General features: G+C 36.9%; 1 long non-coding RNA gene across 1 annotated transcript; it reads left to right on the top strand.

Moving 5' to 3' along the window:
* Window positions 1-5390: 5390 nt before the first annotated feature.
* Window positions 5391-9107, top strand: LOC113314992. Its single transcript, XR_003342658.1, has 5 exons — window positions 5391-6242; window positions 6435-6521; window positions 8085-8424; window positions 8516-8644; window positions 8856-9107. It is a non-coding gene; the product is annotated as an uncharacterized LOC113314992 (long non-coding RNA).
* The last annotated feature ends 9824 nt before the right edge of the window (window positions 9108-18931 follow it).

The following is an 18931-nucleotide window of genomic DNA, read 5'->3' as shown; positions in this document are numbered from 1 at the left end:
CATCTCTTTGCTCGTTTATCCAATTGTTGTGAATTTTGGATATGTTGTAGAGGACATCCATACGAAGAGAATGATATATGACTCATCACTATATTCTTCACCAGTTTCTCCCAGATCGCTTCTTTGTTCGAGACAGTATAAAATCATCTCAGACGAGCTTGTTGTAAAACACTCGTGTTGTGTCTTTAGACCATTCACTTATGTCTTTGAACGGTTGGTGAAGGATTTTAATGTCACTGACGCATTTGAGATCAGGACCCGTGATTGATGCATGAGCATGGTGCTTGCAGTGCCATCTTGTTTCTTTCAGTTGTAGAAACATCACTTCTGAAACCTTGGTCAAAGGACCTTAACTAAAGTTGCTCTCAAGAGGGGATGATGTAATGACCATGGTTGTATGTCTTGGTTGTAGCATTTTTTTATGATGAATGATTAGCGTAGGTGAACTTGGTGCTAGTCACGAGTCTTGGACTGTGAACTGATCGTCATGATCAGTGGACCGTCAGTCCCAGTATTTTGTTAAATCTCTCCCTTTCTTTTTCCCTTCTTCTGGCAAGACCTAGATAGAGGACCCCAGGTGCAAAAAACTTGATGTAAACTCCTATATGGTCGAAGTACTAGGTACCTTGATGAAGGACTTAGCGAAAAGACCTGGTGGACATCGATCGACTGTAGAGGTTATGAATCTCGTCCACTAATTTCTGCTTGCATGTTGTATGCTCTGGAGGCTGTAGAAACCTCATATGTCGTCAGAATTCGGTGCTTGACCCCAAGTTTTGAAGCTAAGATGCCGAGTTATCATATGAGAAAATAATCACCCAATTTGGAGTTGTCTATGTCAGCCAACGAAGCATGCACATTTGTAACTTGTAATCCCGTGCAAGTTTTCATATTCCATGAACTTGAGTGTGGAGGCCATATCTTTCAGCTCGTATGTACGATTGATGCGCCATTTCGGTATGTTGTAGAAGAGACATAGATGAACATCTTTCATTGAGGAAGTATTGTCCCATTTCTCACTCATTGGTACGTTTTTGTAAACCCATGGGCTGAAGTATGTTGTATCTCATTTGTAGAGGTGACGAGAACTTCTTGTAGAAGACTTGGGATTGTGCCCGCCTGTTGTGCAAGCTTCAGAAAGACTTTTATGTGAACATGGATAACAGTCAAAACGGTCTTATCAATCTCCTCCAGCAGACAAAGGTTGTTACCTTCCCTAATCTGCTTAGCAGTAACATGGGTACGACGGGGGCCAATACTCCAAGGAAGAAGGTTACTATTCTGAATAGCATCAACATATGTAGCATTGAAGTTGGCAGGGGCGTAATCCTCTTGCTTAGACCTCCCAGCAACAAAAGGGTCATAAGACTTCAAAGTAGTCTTTCCTTTGCTACAATAACAACAATCATGAAGGGCACGCCAATAATTACCAGTGTATTGCATGACTCCTCGGACCTGAGACTTGTTCGTTGGGTCATCCCTGGTAGACAAAACGTCATAGTAGAAAGGATCCTTTCTACTAAACAAAGGAAGAAGCATACCCGCGGCCAACTGGCCAACACTGATCAAAAGATTGTTCTCATCGTAAGGAAAATCCCGGATTAGGGACTCGGTAAGAACATCAGGACCATTGAAAAAGGAGATCTCAAACTTATGGAGGCGAAAAGACTTGGTAATCTTAGCTAAGGACAAGTGAGCATAGTTATCTTTGTCACGCACTTGCAGCCTTTGAAGATCATAGTGAGGCGGAGGAGGAGGAAGATCCTCAACGACAACCTCCTCAACTTCAGGGTCCGCAGAAGTGTCAGGGACCATAGCCATCTCAGTACCATCAGGTACCTCAGCGTCCTGAGGAGGTGGAGAAGGCATAGCATAAGGATGATCCATCTGCGGAGGTGGCTCAGTAAGCGACCTAGGCTTTGGATCTCTACGCACAGGCTTCTTAGGGAGTCTCATGATTTCTAACATCAGCATGAAGAACAGTCCATCAACAATGGCAGACCAAAATTACAGTCTACCCAAAAAAAATTTGGGGGCAAAGAAAAACATACTTTGGGCATGGGTTTGCTTAAACCAACCAAAGGAAACAACACAATTCTTCTATGAAGCGAAACAGAGGATGATTCAACATGATAAGAAGAGTTGCAGACGAAGAATAATCATGGCACAATTATTGTTGAAGAAAAGACAACAAACCAAGTTCCCATACAACATAAACAAGTAAAAGAGAATTGAAATTCTCACATGCAAATACAACGGCCACTTCGAATAACCAAAAAAGGGAAGACAGAACCGGGCATGGAAAATACGAAAAGCAACAGTAACAGAGCAAAAGCTTACTAATCTGAATATGGAAATTGAAGCGCTCCGGAGCAAGAGCTTTTGGGAGTCGGCAGTTGAAGGAAAAAGTGACAGAAGAAATCTCTGAGAAAGGGAGAGAAAGCGATAGTTCGAGAGGAAAAGAGAAAGTTAATGAAATTCCTTCTCTTTATTCTCTTCTTATAGGCGGTTGGAGAATCCAAAAATTTGGATGTCCCGAAATTCAAGGGGAAGTTATTGCATGAAAATACATGTGGGGACCAACCAATCAGTACGTGAAAAAATGGCGGCGTTACGGGAGTTTTTCTTCCAATCCTACCAGATGGTAGAATATGAAAGAAAATGGGCAAACTGTGAATACCAATATTCCGCGGAGCACGTGTCACGATCTTAGTGGTCGTGTACAGGATAACTGTGGAGTCCTCGCTATACAGAGAAACCTGAGTAGCAGAGGATACCTTCACAGATCTACTTTATCTCATCCCAAGGGGGATACCTCGACGGCCAAGATGGAGACAGTAAAGCCTAGTCTAGAGAGAGGCAGCTGGCGAATGGACAGAGGTAGATGACATATCTAATCATCATTAAATGCATAAATCTCTTATCTACACGCATAACCAAAGCACATGGAGAGAGATGATGTGGCGGAATCTGACTGGCAAAGGCTAGCGGTGAATGAAGGTATAATCTGTACTAAGGCTGGGAAGTTCCCAAAGGAACGTGGGTCAGCTGAGGTGGCAGAGTCCGACTGGAGAAAGAGCGCGGTGAACGAAGGTACCATTTATAAGGAAGGTATACCAGGGAACGATGGATCCAAAGACAACAAAGATATACCTCGAGCAGAATGAGCTATAAATACCAAGCTTCACCAACAAATTAAGGACATTCAATATCTAGGAGAAGAAGATTTAGTCTTAAACTTATACATCTTCAATGTTTAGAACTTAAGTATTTACTTCAACTTGAGTTCTCTCTATTACTTTGGGAAGCATTTAAGATCTTTGTAACCACCACAACTTAATACAAACAAATCACTCATTACCCCGTGGACGTAGACAAAAATCGAACCACATAATCTCTTGTGTCTCATAATAAATTAGTAGCATTTAAATTACATTAGTGTTCTTTGTTATTATTGTGATCTTGGATATCTTTTATTACTTAGCATTATCAGTTCAACAGAGGTATCAATACTATTTAGTGTTCGATCCTTCAAGTTGTATATAAACTATGAGAAAATTAGTAGTCACAATTATTGTGCAGTCTTTTTTTGGTAGTTTAGTGTGGACTCGAAGGTTTTCAGTTTGAGCTAGTTTTGCTGTGGTCTAACCACGAGCATCTGTCTTTCATATTGTTTGGTCGTTCCACGAGGAAGAGGCGAGGCTTTTCGTGGTAGCTTTCTTCGTTTGATACCATGAAAGAGTACGACGTTGTTTGAATAATGCATCTATCTTTCGGCTCTTATATGACACCATGCCTTTGCCCATTTTAGACGAATGGTTTTTTCATGACCATTACCATTATTTTTATGTTTAGAATTTCGTGGACAACTGAGAATTCAAGTATGGAATGGGTTGGACGGTTGGAGAAAGGAACAATTGCTTGCAAAACTGAGCTCCGGTATAAACTGGGGAGCAAAACTGACCTCACGGCAAAAATAATTGGGTGGATTATTCAATAGTAGTGTGCTGTACTGGGGGACAAATAGGGCGGAAATACAACTGACTGCAGTTTCGAAGGCCTTAACTGGGAGTCAGCCCGTCAGACTAATCACGTCGTATCCGTCTCGGTAAGTGTCTCCAGTCGCATCACCTACTGCGCATGTTAGAAAAAGCACAAATTAACATAGTTTACCTTGTGTCATTTCGAATTAAAATAAAAATAGATCTTGTATTAATTTAGATTTTTGTTTAATGCAGAGCAAATTGGGGGTGTAAATTCGGGCAGACCAAGCCGCCCGGTCCAAAAACTAAGATAGGCCGGGCAGGTCAGGCTTAACATTTGTGAGCCCGTAAATAAATTTAGGCCGGGCAGGCCGGGTAAAAGTAGATAATTTGCTACTTAAAGACCGTCCAAAGTCCGTTTTTTATACGGGCAGGCCAGATCGGGCCGGACAGGCCACTATTTTGAATTTTTTTTCTTTTATTTTAAGTTTAAATTTTCAAATGAATGGTATTAAATGTATTTATTTTTAATACAATATCCTTTCCTTTCTAACATTGCATACCGTAAATGATAGTATTATTTTATATTTAAATTACAATGACAAACTTTTAATTTTAACGTATAATAAATAATTAATTAGAGTACAATAAACTTTCTAATAAGAAAATTTATTACCATTAATGTTTTTAAAAGGCTAATTATAAGTAAAAACAACTATATATTTTATTTTTTTTGACAGAAAATTGACAATTATAAAATGGTAACTTTTAAGTCTTTTTAAGAGGATATTAAATGATTAATGGCACATAGAAGACTTTCAGGCCGGGCACCAGGCCAGGTATCAGGCCGGGCATCATATTTAATTGCAAAGCCCGAAACCGCCCAATAAATTAATCCAGTCCAGGTCCGGTAACAGCCTTTGGGCTACTTCGGATACATGCTGGGTCAGACGGGTACAGGCAGGCCGAGTATTTTCGGGTGTTATTTACACCCCTAGAGCAAATAATAACCCGGAGAGAGCAAAAATCTTGTACTAATACCATTAATAAGTTTATATTTTGTTTTTTTACCAAATGATTGCCAAGATATCAATAAGTTTCATGATTTCATACGTACAACACGTTGAAAACCTAAAAGTGATGGGATTCATTAATTAAACCCTAAACCAATGGTGCGACCAAGATCATGAGAAAGATTATAATTAAGAACCTATAGAAGGAAAAACTTGTGATGATATAACTTCCAACCGTGGGACCCAAGAGTGGACCCCTCCTAACTCTATTGAGGGTGAAGCGGATCTCTATGTGACGTGGTTGTTTTGTGTAGCTTTTTGTGGTTGTCTGCTAAGAATGATTCTTGAAAAATCCACAATACAAAAAATAAAAACATTCTAAACTTAAGAAAAAGCAGTTTCTCCTTTTCCCTTGATACGATAAGCGCCATCGTCTTCATAGGTTCTCTTCTAAGCTTTTACTTCTTCCATAATGAGATGAGAGCAAACTCATTTTCCAGTGAAGAAAGAAGTTGAAGCTTGCGGAACTAAGAACAATACGTAAAGGTGATAGCACAATGACGGACTATTTTCTTCGTCCAAAGGCGATGTCTGATCAACTTGCGGTGTCGGGGTCTAAACTCTCACAATCTGAGTTGAAGCAAAATATTCTTCAAGGTCTTGAAACCTCATTCGATTATATTGTTACTTCTTTACATACCACAATGGATGGTATGTCTTTTGAGGATTTTAAATCTCACCTGTTCGCCTATGAATTGCGTACAAATCAATAATAAGCTCTTTTTCCGACTCCTACCACCGTTCATATAGCTGCCAGACCTTCTAATCCTCGTCCTTACAATTCAACTCCACGTCCTTCTTTTTCCTATTCATCTCCTTGTCCGTCCTATCACTTCTTATTGAACCCCACGTCCAACTGTCGTCGTCCCAATTTCAACCAGAGTCGTGGTGTCCACATACCTCAATCATCTCACTTCAAATGATTCTTAAGAACCTTGTGGTTTATGTGGTGGACGAAATTATCTTGTTTGGAGGTGCTGGCATCAATTTGATCCCAATTTCGTGCGTTCTTCCATTAACAACCGGTGTCCATGATTCAATCCTCCCTTTGCATATGTGGTTGCACCAAGTTCTTTTCAATATAGTCAATGGGTAGCAGATTCTGGCGCTTCTCATCATATAACTCGCTATATACATAATCTACATGTGAGAACTTTGTATGAAAGTCCTGATAAAGTAAAAATAGGTAACGGTGCTTCTCTAAATATTGCTTATTCTGATAAGGCATTTTATAGTTATGGTGGTCATTCTTCTTAACTAAATAATCTTTACCATGTTACTAAAATCAAAACAAATCTAATTTCATCCTCTCAATTTTGTGCGATAATAATGTTTACTTTGAACTCCATCCCTTATTTTTCTTGTTAACGACCGGCAGACGAACAAGGAGGTGCTCCGCGGGCAAATTGAAAATGGTTTATACTTATATTTTGGTGCAACAACCTCGGAGCTACTTACATTGCAGGTAATCCAATTTCTCACGCTCGTGCTAAGCATATTGAAATTGATTACCGCATTGAAATCCTAAGATAATTGTAAAGCTGGGAAGTTTTTACGAAAAAGAAAGTGTTTTAACAAGTTTGGAATACGAAATAATTATAATAAGTTTGTCCATGGCAGATTGACATGTGGTATTAATTTATGTATTAATCAGTTTCTATATTAATCCATTTCACTCTTTCTTTTTTATTTGTTTTCAATACTTGTGATGTAACAACAAAATATAGAGTTATTACTTATGGAACAACCATGCTACATTAATTTTCATAGCCTACGGTTTTCATCTTTTACAGTTTTTGAACAATTTACAGGCCACTGTTAACGCAAATTACAAAAAACAAACAAACTTTCATATAAATAGGGACGGATCCAGAAAAGATAAATTTTCTTTTAAGGTCCGAGTTAGAAGTCTTGGTCGAGCAAAAGAAAAAAAAAATTGGCTTGTGGACTGGGAAGCCTACCCGGACTAAAACCCCCTTTAGCCCAGCTGTAATTCCGTCATTGCATATAGACATAGTGCACATCAGTGTCTAGTGGTCACCAACTCACCATTTTACTTTCACTGTGCAATGTAAGACTTCAGCCGCTCCTTAAATTGAACTCTGCAACAAAAAACTTTAGAGACCAATAGATTGTTCACATTCTACATTTACTCACTCAAAAAATCATGCTAGTTCTTGTTCATTCTTATCATTTCTCTACATTTACTCACTCAAAAAATCATGCTAGTTCTTGTACATTCTTATCATTTCTCTACATTTATTAACTCAAAAAATCATGCTAGTTCTTGGTCATTCTTTTCATATCTCAAAAATTAATAGTTGAAATATATAGAAGCTCAAGCTTAAATCGAAACGTACGAAAGTAAAATTCAAGCCTAAATCTTGTCGAAAGTTAAAGGTGTGTTATATATTTCTCATTATGTTCTTCTTTATTTTATTTTTCCTTTTCTTCTCTCTATTTTTTTTACTTGGATTCAATAAAAAAAAGATTACAGATGAAAACATATCACTTAAATCTAAAATTTTATAGCATGAAGAAACAGAATAACATCCCTTACCACTTACAAGTTTCCAAATTTTGTAATGCAAAGCTGACGGAGAGAAAACTGATCAATACATTTCCCGTAAGTTGTAACAAATTGGTTACCTTCCCACATTTCTTCATGCTTTAAGTTTCCCATATAGCCAAAATCGCAATCTCCGGTTGCATTTCTCATTTCCCGAAAAGTGTCTTTGTTAAACTGACAATTTGAATAACAAAGGATAAATGATATGTAAAGGTTGTTCTCCAACTCACTTGTCCAGCAAGAATAAAACATAATTACCACTTCTCGTATGAATTTTGGAGAAATCTTTTTTTTTTGTCTAATTCTTTTTGTGTAAAATGTGCTCATCACAATCAAATGGCCCGTGCATAGTTGATTTTGTGCTTAACGTGAAATTGACAATCCTACTACTTTATTTTTTGTTTTTTGGTAATTTTTTCCTTATGGTTGAGATTACGATGAAACTTATTCTACTTTCAGTTGTGATGGCTTCATTCAGTCGACTACATGAAAGGCCATTGTACGAGACGGTGGTGTTGGAGCTAATTAGTGATATAATTGTTAATTTTCGTATATTACGCGGTACATTAGGAGGTTCTCGGATTGCGGCGCTACTGAGAAAACATGGAGAGAATGATGTTATTATTATAGAGAGGGATCACATCTAAATGTATTAAACCGTTTTGGCGACATAAATCTAGAAAATACTGAATATTGGTATCAAATTGTCAAAAATGTTGACTGTACTTTTAAATCAATTATCTATGACATGTATGGATGAAAATTGGAAGGATGCTCCTTTGGAAATTGACATCCTAACGTAAGTGTGATTCATTAATATGCCATGTATTTCTAATTAATCACATCTAAGATTACTGACAACCATAAATTTTATTTGTTGTCTTGTGCAGACAATGTACTTTCGGTATGGAAGCCATGAGATTTAAAGGACGTGCTAACGACACATTAAATATGGAAAATGTGTTCCACATACAGATTCTTTTGTTGATGAGGAAGACCACATCATTTATGATCCTAAGGTAATCGTAAAGCTATGAGGTGTTTGCGAAAAATGCAAGTGTTTTTACAAGTTTCCAATACTAATTAATTATAATAATTTTTTCTATGTCAGACTGAGTATTAGTTAATTTATGTATTAATCAGTTACTATATTAATCCATTTCACTATCTGTTTTTTATTTGTTTTCAATACGAATGGTACTGATTTTTTTGTAAATGTTTTTGTTGTAGGAACTGAGCAAACTTATACCCAAGATTTGGTAGCTTTCGGAAGAAAATTGCTAGCCCTATGATGCAAGATGAGTGGGCAAATGGCTTTATCCTATGTGCTGAGGCTAGTGAGTTAACTTGGAGAATCACATGGATAGGATGGTAAAATATGAGTAGAGGGGAGATTCGATCATACGACTTCACTCTCAAGGACCAAAATACTTAACCACTGGGCCAAGCTCAAATTGTTGAAATAAATATTCAAAAGAAGTCTTTCAAAACATATATCCCAACATCTTTTAACGATTGCTCTACTATGTTTTGATGTGACTATATATAATTCTTTCTTTCCTCCACTTATATTATTTCATGCAAGGACAACCTTCCGTATACCTTACATCATTCGAAAAGAATAAAGGGCTTAGCTGCGTGGCCCGTAGTAATTCGCTCTGCAAAAGAAGACTTCAGCCGCTTGATCTACAATGTTACCTTGATAACAAAATATAAAGTTATTTTTTACTGAACAACCATGTTATAGTAATTTTCATAGGCTTCAATTTTCGTCTTTTACAGTTTTTGAACAATTTATAAGCCACTGTTACGCCCAAATTGGAAAAAAGCCTTCCATATAGACAAAGTGCACATTAGTGCGTCTAGTGGTTACCAACTCACCATTCTTACTTTTAATGTGCAATATAAGACTTTGGCCGCTCCTTAAATTGAACTCTTCAATTAAAGACTTTAGAGACTAATAGAGTGTTCACATTCTACATTTACTCACTCAACAATTCATGCTAGTTCTTGGTCATTCTTCTCATTTGTCTAAGTTTAGTAACTCAAACAACCCATGCTAGTTCTTGGTCATTTTTCTCATATCTCAAAAATTAATAGTTGAAACATATATAAGCTCAAGTTCAAGCTTAAATCGAAACTGAAAAGGCGAGGGTACCCAAACATACCTCAAGCTAAAACTTTTCCTACCTATAAGTCATTTCTCCGAGAGTGATTGTCTATGGACTGAGTCGGGACAATGCAACTAATTGGTTCACACTTCGTGTGATCGTCTATGGATACAAGATCGACACAATACAACAACGAAGTATGTTAACTTGATAAAAAGGTTTAGCCTTAACCAAACACAATAGGATTGTTTATCAAGTAAATAGGAATTAACGTTTGTGTGATTTACTTTAATTATAACAAAACAATTATAATACGGAAATATAAAGTAAATGACACAACAAGATTTTGTTAACGAGAAAACCGCAAACGTAGAAAAACCCTGGAACCTTGTCCAGAATTGAATACTCTCAGGATTAAGCCGCTACACAAAATTAAACCAACTTCGTATAGTTGAGACCAAGCAACTAAACCTATAGTTCACCTAGTTCCGTCTGTATTCCCACGCCTCCGAACTATGAATAAGTCACGTACTTGGAACAATTCCTTTGGTTCGTATTCCAAACAGTAAAGGAACAACATAAACTCTCTTCAACCAAGTGATGTGAGTTCGACAACGACTCCTCTGTTTATCTCAAATAAACTCCTTCGTCGGGTTCTTAGATTTATCTTATTCTCAACTACCAAAGTAATTTTTAAGATTTTGCAATCAATACTTTTAGTCACAAAGAATTGTATTGATGCCGATCTACATAACTAATCAATCCAATCTACCACAATGGTAAACCAATTATAGTTGGATCCTCTTATATTGAAACAAGTATTGTGCACACCAAAGATTATGAACCCCAAATCAGAAATCTTCAGTATATACTTTGTCTTCAAATCTTCTTAAATCTTCAATAAACACCTGCACACAACAACTTGAATCTCTTGTGATCAATCACGCACAGAACGGAGTCTGTTAACAATGGATTATCACAAGATCGTCTTTAGCACTAACAACAGTCTAAAGATCCCTGTCCAAACTTCGATCTAGTTTGACTAAATCTTATATCAGAAGAGAAGATTCTCAAGCATAAACAAACTAGGCGCAATCAAAGTTCAACCACCGTTAGTAAATCAAATCAATCGAAAACACAAGATAAACCGCAATTATGTAGTTTCCCACCAACGGTACTAATAGAGCTTCTCAATCCCAAAGAAGACTTTAAACTGAGCGTCTGTAAGAGATTTCGCCTAATTAGGTTACTCTCCTCTCCTAATAGGCGGCTTCACCAGTAGCAACACAACCGAGGAAGTTTGTTGTCACGAAGGATTAGTTTGCTAGAAATGCAAACTTCAAGTATTTATAAACAAGGAAGTTTGGACACCAAGGAATTTCCAAAACCAAAAATATTCTCAAGATTTCATTAAAGCACAAATTCGGTTTCCATAATTCCTGAAAATGCTCTGTCCAAAATAATGACCGAAGATCTCTTTGGAAAATCTTTAACTAGTTAAAATTAGGACCTTAATTAAAAGATTCTAAACTTTATATGTTTCGATCCTGGGATTTTCTTCCTTTAGCTATTAAGGAATAACTTTGAACAATTAAAGATAAACATTACTGCATGTGTTCAAAGTGTGTCGACATCCTTACTTTGTAAGTCCTCTTTCATACTTACAACCTTGAAACCGTTTTGCCACACTTCCAAACAAGTTTAGAATTGGTTCATCTGGCTTTCAAGAACTATGTGATTGATCAAGAACACAATCACAAATCATGGGTTTAACGGTTTTACCAAAACAAGTTTTGGTTCTACCTGCATGTGAGTATTGTGCATAGGCACACTAGCTTCCCAAAATTCGGTTAACTAGGTACTCGGATCGGTTCCCCACATATATATGGTATCTAACTTATATGTGTTGTACATGTCCATAGGATCAGTTCTCCTTTGCCTAAAAACGTGTTACACATGTCCATAGGATCGGTTCCCTTTTCTGCTACAAACTTGTTGCACCTCATACAAGGATCGATTCCCCTTTGTGGTGTGTTTCACCTCTTACTAGGATAGGTTTCCCTTTACCCAGATTCGGTCATACACAAATCACAAACTCGGTCATACCATCTCAGGTGATTACTTAAGATCGGTTTCACTAATAAAAGTCATACCAATACATAAGTCAGGCCTTTGTGAATAGTTTTACCTAGAACACAAACAAGTCATGAGCGGTTATACTAAATCACACATATTGGTTGTTCACAAGATATGAAATGAATATCAATACGAATAACGCCTGGCGATTTCCTTTTCGATTCATAAACAAGCTTATGAACTTACTTCCTCGAAACACATGTAAAACATTTTTTTCTGGGATGAAATCCTCACCTCATACCCATACATAATCACAATAGAATTTAAACGATTATGTAGATGTCTTATCTACAAATTTTAATGGTTAAGCAATAAACGTCGTATTATATTTCTTAATACTATGTCTATCTAGAGTGTTCATGCTTCGCAGTTTTGTTTTCAATATGCACGACTTGAAAGATACGTTAGGGAATGAAACAGTTCAAGTCAAACATCACTAACCTCAAGTGGAAGGATGTTGTTGTCTTTGTAGCTTCTTACTCCTTCACTTCTTCAAGTCTTCGCAATACTTGTAATGTCCCATATCCTAATACTTTCAAGCTAACCTATACAAAGTTGACTCTAGTACATAATCAAGCGACTCTTAAAATGAGTTTTGATTCACTAAAATATGACAACCAAACTTGATATACCAACGCTTGGTGGGTTCAACCGAGCTATGCTCTAACAATCTCCCCCTTTGTCAATTTTAGTGACAAAACTCTTACAATCATATGGATAAACAAATTACAAGAATTCATTACACATACGCTTGATTCCCAAATTCAACAGCACGATAACCTGTATACATTCAATCCTTAAATGTCGTTGTTGACATTATAATAACAAAGATAATACTCCCCCTAAAGGTGAGAAGGTAGATTTTATCAATCCGCACGTCTTTGTTATACCAATTAATGTGGTATGTTACTCCCCCTTAGTCTATGCTTTCACTCTTTCGTTAGATAAACTTTTAAGCACAATTGTCCTTTTCCTTAGTTATACCAATCAATATAAAATCAATGCCAATATCACTTGTTTACTCCATATATTTCTCCCCCTTTTTGTCACAAAATGACAAAGAAACGAAAAAATAAAGGACAAACCCAAAAGAATCTTACAAATCTCAAAATAGACTTGTAAACCTATAGAGTTAAGCACAAGGGTTCCACACACCATTTTTGATAGCCAATATCAAAACCGAAAATACAAAGTAATTTGTTTTGATATGTTATCAAGGAAATAATTGCCTGAATCAATTTTCCCAATTTAGTTTAGCAAACCAAAAATAAACTAATCACTTTAGACCCTTTGCTAAACCGATTGTACAAATACAATCGCTTCATTTGATAAGACCAAAATAAAGATAACTCTATTTTTCTCATCAGGTTCTAATTATCCATATAACTTAGACCTTTAAATTTTATACAAGACAAGTACTTGGTTAGTTAACTAGCATTTCTTGTTAAGGCATTCGATTAGACTTGAATAACCGAAACCTCCACTTTAATAAGTCTAACTAAGATAAACTTAGTTTCTCTTACCCGGAATCGAATTGGACTAAACAACTCATCCTGTAATCCTTTTCTTTCGTTAAGCCATAAATAATTCATACAAACCAAATAAATCAACTTGCAAAATTATTCACCTCAACCGGAAGCAATTGAATCAATCTAAGCTTTAAAACACCGCAATTGTACCAAAATTTTGTAAGCCTAAACAATTGATATCACACAATAAAGCAATAACAATAGTTTTTCTTAACCGGAACAATTGAATCACACACACATCCATACACACATAATGGAATAAATCATCAGTTGCACCGAAATTTTGTTAACCAAAAGTAAAATATATATGAAATAAAATCAGGCTTTTCTTAAACAGGAAAACAATTAACTAACAACATCGTTACCTCAAATTTCGCATCCACTTCTCCAAAATGTTTGCATCTTCTTCCAGGGAGAAATGATATCGAAATATCATTATGTTGTCATCCTTATGCAAAAAATAATAACAACAACCAAACTTTACCAGAGAAAGGTTGAAAACCGGGTTTTAACTATTGCAAGCAAAAGTTGAAAACCACCGAAACACATATGCTTTTATGCTAAACCAAAACCGATTTAACATATTGTGACTTTTTCACATATTGTTTCTATCAGAACCCCTCATGATCATTTGATAAATCCTACCAACATGGGCTAGAACTTAATCCTGCTAAATCAAAAAGTCACCCAAACCATAAGAGTTCACAACATTATGAGATCGAATATCAAGATAATAAAATCGAAATCAAACATCCCATAAACATCCATAGCAATAATAAAGCATCCAAGCACATGCTATGTAAATCAAAAACCATCACAAGAAAAATTATAAATCAAATAATTTTATTCATAATAGGATAGTTTTATTCATAATATACTTAATACAATCATTGAAAGAAATCAAAAATTGATGTTTATTATTCAGCGGATCTTTCAAAGATCATCTTCAACTTGTTCAAATTTTTCAGGATCTTCATCAACAGCATCTCAGCTGATATCACGAATTCTGCACACAGTACCTTGATTATGTTCATAAGCTAAAGCATTAACTTTCAATTAATATTTCGAGCATACTCCCTGTTACCGATTCCAAGTTTAATCAGCTTTCTTTGGTTACGGATAACAGTTCTTAGTAGTGATGCCTGTCTATGATGAGTTTCAATAGTACTGAGGAGGACTTGACGTAGATTAATATCAATCTTAGCATCCAAACTGTTTTGGACAAGGAGATTAGTGACATCTTCCTTTTCGTTTTCTATATCTTCACAACCAGATTTCGTGAAGGTATCATCAAGACGAACTGTTTCCTTAGAAGTCATTCCACTCAAGGCTTTCAGAAGTTTCTCTTGAGATATGGTTTGAGAATACATCCTTTAGCATAAGTTTTCAGATACGCCGAGTACATATACTTGAAATACCTTTAACACATACCAAACATAGATACCAGCCTTAAATAAATAATTCTGACAAGGTTTGAAAGGATTTTCGCATCTAATGTGTTATACATTCACAACTTTCTTCGAAAAGAAATTATCTTTCTAGATCAGTATCAAGAGATACTTTTAGCTAGGAATCTTATCCTGTTTTACACAAGTTGTTTGCAATACAACTTTTTTTCACATAGATCCAGATTGTATCTATATGAAGATTTTGTGAACTCTCTATGTTGAATAAGAGATTATTGACAGGATACAGATGGTTTAGATATGTGTGCTTCCTTACATCATATGATTGGGCATTGTAAGGATGCACATTCCAATGTGGTTAAGCACTGGGATGAGTGATGAGTGCCAAATAATGTATATATTTATCCCTTTTTGTTGGCATTTAACTCATCTTTTGTGCAGTAATTCTACATTTTATCCCATATTCTGTATTTTCATTGTTTTCAAGAATAAATATTTTTCTTACTTAATTTTGCATTTTTAGGTAATAAATAAAGTCTGGATGACTTGCGGAGCGGAAAAGAGCTGAAGAGTGGTGAAAAGCCGGAAGAAATTACGCAAGGAAGCCGCAAAGAATGGAGCATAAGCCCAAAAGACTAGAAATGGGCTCAAGAAGGAAGAATTGCTCTTAAAGAAGATATGGGCTTGGCATACCCAAGGCCCAAAACCCTTACCCAAACCCATTTTCTATAACCAAAACCGCCTCCATTCTCAGCCGTCAGATTGGATCCAACTCATCATCCTACGGTCGCTCATTCATAGAGCATCAAAATCTGAAGTCTCTGCCAAACACCACAACGCCTAAATTCCAAGCCTTCAGATTAGATTGTAGTTGAATCCAACGATCGCTTCTAGGCCTGTGCATCAAAACTAGATACTCCCGATCTACACTACAGTACCTAACATCATCTAACACCGTTGACTTCGTTGTGTTTCAAAATCCAACGGTTGCATCGATTCATCTCTCATCTCACCGTTAGATCTACCAACCATCTTCGCATCCCGCAGCTCAGAGTCACAGAACATCAAAATTTGATGAAGCCGCTCAACACTTTAAAAACCTAATACATATACCTCCAAATCGACCACTTCTTCTTCTTTTCTTTCTTTCTTCTTCACCCATCCCTGTTGCAGAACCACCACCATCACCCTGCCACTGCCATCGCCACCACCTACTCCATAGCCACCTAAACACCACCACCAACTCCACTATAATCATTCCCCCCATCTTCTAGCCATCTATCCTACCAATTTCTTTTCTTTTCTTTCTCAGAAAACCCTAGGAAAGAAATTGGTACAATAGCTAGGGCTAGAGAAGAAATAGAAGCATGGGAAGGAGCAGAAGACGTTGAGGAAGCATGGGTCGAGACTATTGGGAAGAAATCAGAGATGTTAGGTGAGTAATTTCGATTCCTATTTCTCAACAGGAAACCCTAATTTTACAAATTGGGGATAGGAATTGATGATTACAACTAGAAATAGAGGCATGGGTGAGTGTTATTGAGTAGATTCAGTGACATTAGGTAGGATTATTTTGATTTAATTTTGATTTTCACCAAACCCTAATTTTGTAATTTGGGGGAAAACCCAAATTGGGTGTCTGGGTATAAAAAGGGGACTGTGGGTGTGATGTAAAGGTTATGCTGGAATAACCAGTGTCATTTGGTCTGATTTTGGGAGAGCTGGATTAGCCAGTCTCTCCAATTTTTTTGTGCTGTTCCATTTATGTTCACTGTGATGTTTTATGTTTAATACTATGTGATGTTAATGTTTAGTTCCTCAATTGTTCTAAGTTTATCCACTGTTATGTGCTTCCCATGTTATGTTATTGTGTTTAAATTCATGTTTTGTTTCACTGTCAACTGTTAATGTATGTTTATCTTCATGTCTATCATGTTCTGAACCCCAAATGCTAGGACTAGATGAAATTATGAACCAGCTGAGATAGTCTTCATCATGTGCAGCTCATGTTCAGTGTTGCTAAGCCCTTAGACTAGTTGTGCTTTAATCAGACAATTAGCACTTTGGTAATTATCTTAGCTGTGAGTAGAATATCCCTTAGGTTAATGGTGGATTCAACATCCTAGTGTTCTTTCATCACTCTTGTTTACTACCTCCCTTCATTGTTGTTTTCTCAATTGATCACTGTTAAACTTTCACTGTCCACTTGTTTTACTGCTCTAGTGTTTCTTTGTCACTTCTCTTCTTCTTTAACTTAACTGTTTTATTATTTCTTCACATCACTGCCCTTGGCTTAGGCCTTGGTTTATTTCTTTGTCATTCTTTGTGTCACTGTCACTTTTCTAGTCACTGTCATCACCTGGTAGTTTCTTTGCTGTTTTAGTTTACTTGTTCACTTTATTTCACTTTTGTTACTTCAGTTTCAAGTTCTGTCACTTAAAATCCCATTTGTTCTCTTGCTTGGATAAAGCCTAGTTCATAGCTCAGAAGCCTAGCTCAAGCTAAGGCCCAGTTCACTTTTACTGTGAAAGTTCACTGTGAAAGCCCAGCTCAACCCAAGGCTCAAATCACATCACAAGCCCAGTCCAATTCAGTCCACCCAAGGCTCAGTTCACTACACTAAGCCCAAGCCCAAATTCAAAACCAAAGCCTAGTGCACTAGAAAACCAACTGAGCCCAAGTTCAGTTCATTTCATTAAGACAACACCCCAATTCATTCCAAGAGTATTCAAAGGCCCAAAGCACAATCATAACCCATTGGTTACCAAAATCCATTGGTACCCAAAGCCCAACAATAGCAAATTTAGAGCCCAAATAGCTAGAAACTCCAAACACCCCCAGTCTCTGTGGATCGACCCGTACTTGCACGAGCTACAACCGACGACCGTGCACTTGCGGTATTACTGTAGGCCCGTTTCATTTCGCTTCAATTTTAAACGCTTTCCCGGGCCCACCAAATTTTTGGCGCCGTTGCCGAGGACTGGTGCTTTGTTTTCTCTAGTAGTTTTATTGGCTATTTTGCATTTCACTGCATAGCATTTGCATCTGCATCTGCTTCACTTCATTTGCTGTTGGACCTGCTGTTCTGAACCAGTTTTTTCCTCTGCTGGGACGCCACCAAGGAAAAGAACCAAAGCCCAACTGGGTTTTTGCAACAATATCAGAGCAGCTGGGCTGTGCTTAAAAGGTAACCCATTCAGAGAACCCGAATTGTGGGCTTCCATTTTTAATTGTGGGCTTGTAATATTAAAGCCAACTTTTGGGCTTTTTATTTTCTGTTGGGTTTGTAATTAATTTTTGTGGGCTTGTTTGTTTAATTTGTGGGCTTGTATTTTGTATTCTGGGTTTTTAAACCCAGCTGAGCTTGTAACCGATCACGCTAGGTTAACTCGTTAGTGGGCCGAGTACCCAAATTCTAGGCCGAGATTTTGGACTCAGTTTCACCAAACGTTTTCAAACCAGCTGAGCCAAAGCAAACACAAAACCAACAGTGGGCTTGCTCCCATTCAAAAACCAAATTTTATTTTCTTTTTAAAAAAAAAAAAAAAAAAAAAACTTTTTACTTGCTCCCAAATTCTAAAACCAAATTTTATTTTGCTCCCACATTAACAACCAAATTTTTCTTCTTTCTCCTTATCCCATTAAAAACCAAATGTTTTTCTCCCATAAAAACCAAAGTTTTCCAAATGTTTCCCTAAAAACCAAAATTTTCCCAAAAATCCAAACCCATTAAAAACCAAATTTTGGGCTTTGTAACATAGTTACTTAGCTTTTGAGCCAATCATGTCTGGATTTTGGTCTGCTCCTGGGGATGGAAATAAAACTCTTAGAGAACTTACTTATGGGCATGTGCCACGTTATGAACCTTCCACGGACCATGATGTCAATAGTCATAGGAATTATTATGGACATTTTCAAAGTCCCGAGCCGCAATACATGAACCCTAATGACTATTCATACATGCATCATTCATCGCAACGTGAAAATGAACATTCTGCTAGAGCCTCACTCACACAATCATCACTTATGGATCAAATAGAAGCTCGAATCACAGCTTTAGAAATGCAATCACATGAGGAATCTGTCACATCTAATTTTCTTAGGCAACCTGAAATCTATGCATG

Source organism: Papaver somniferum, chromosome 10 (assembly GCF_003573695.1).
Source record: "Papaver somniferum cultivar HN1 chromosome 10, ASM357369v1, whole genome shotgun sequence".
Taxonomy (NCBI): domain Eukaryota; kingdom Viridiplantae; phylum Streptophyta; class Magnoliopsida; order Ranunculales; family Papaveraceae; genus Papaver; species Papaver somniferum.
This window is presented reverse-complemented; position numbering and strand designations above follow the sequence as displayed.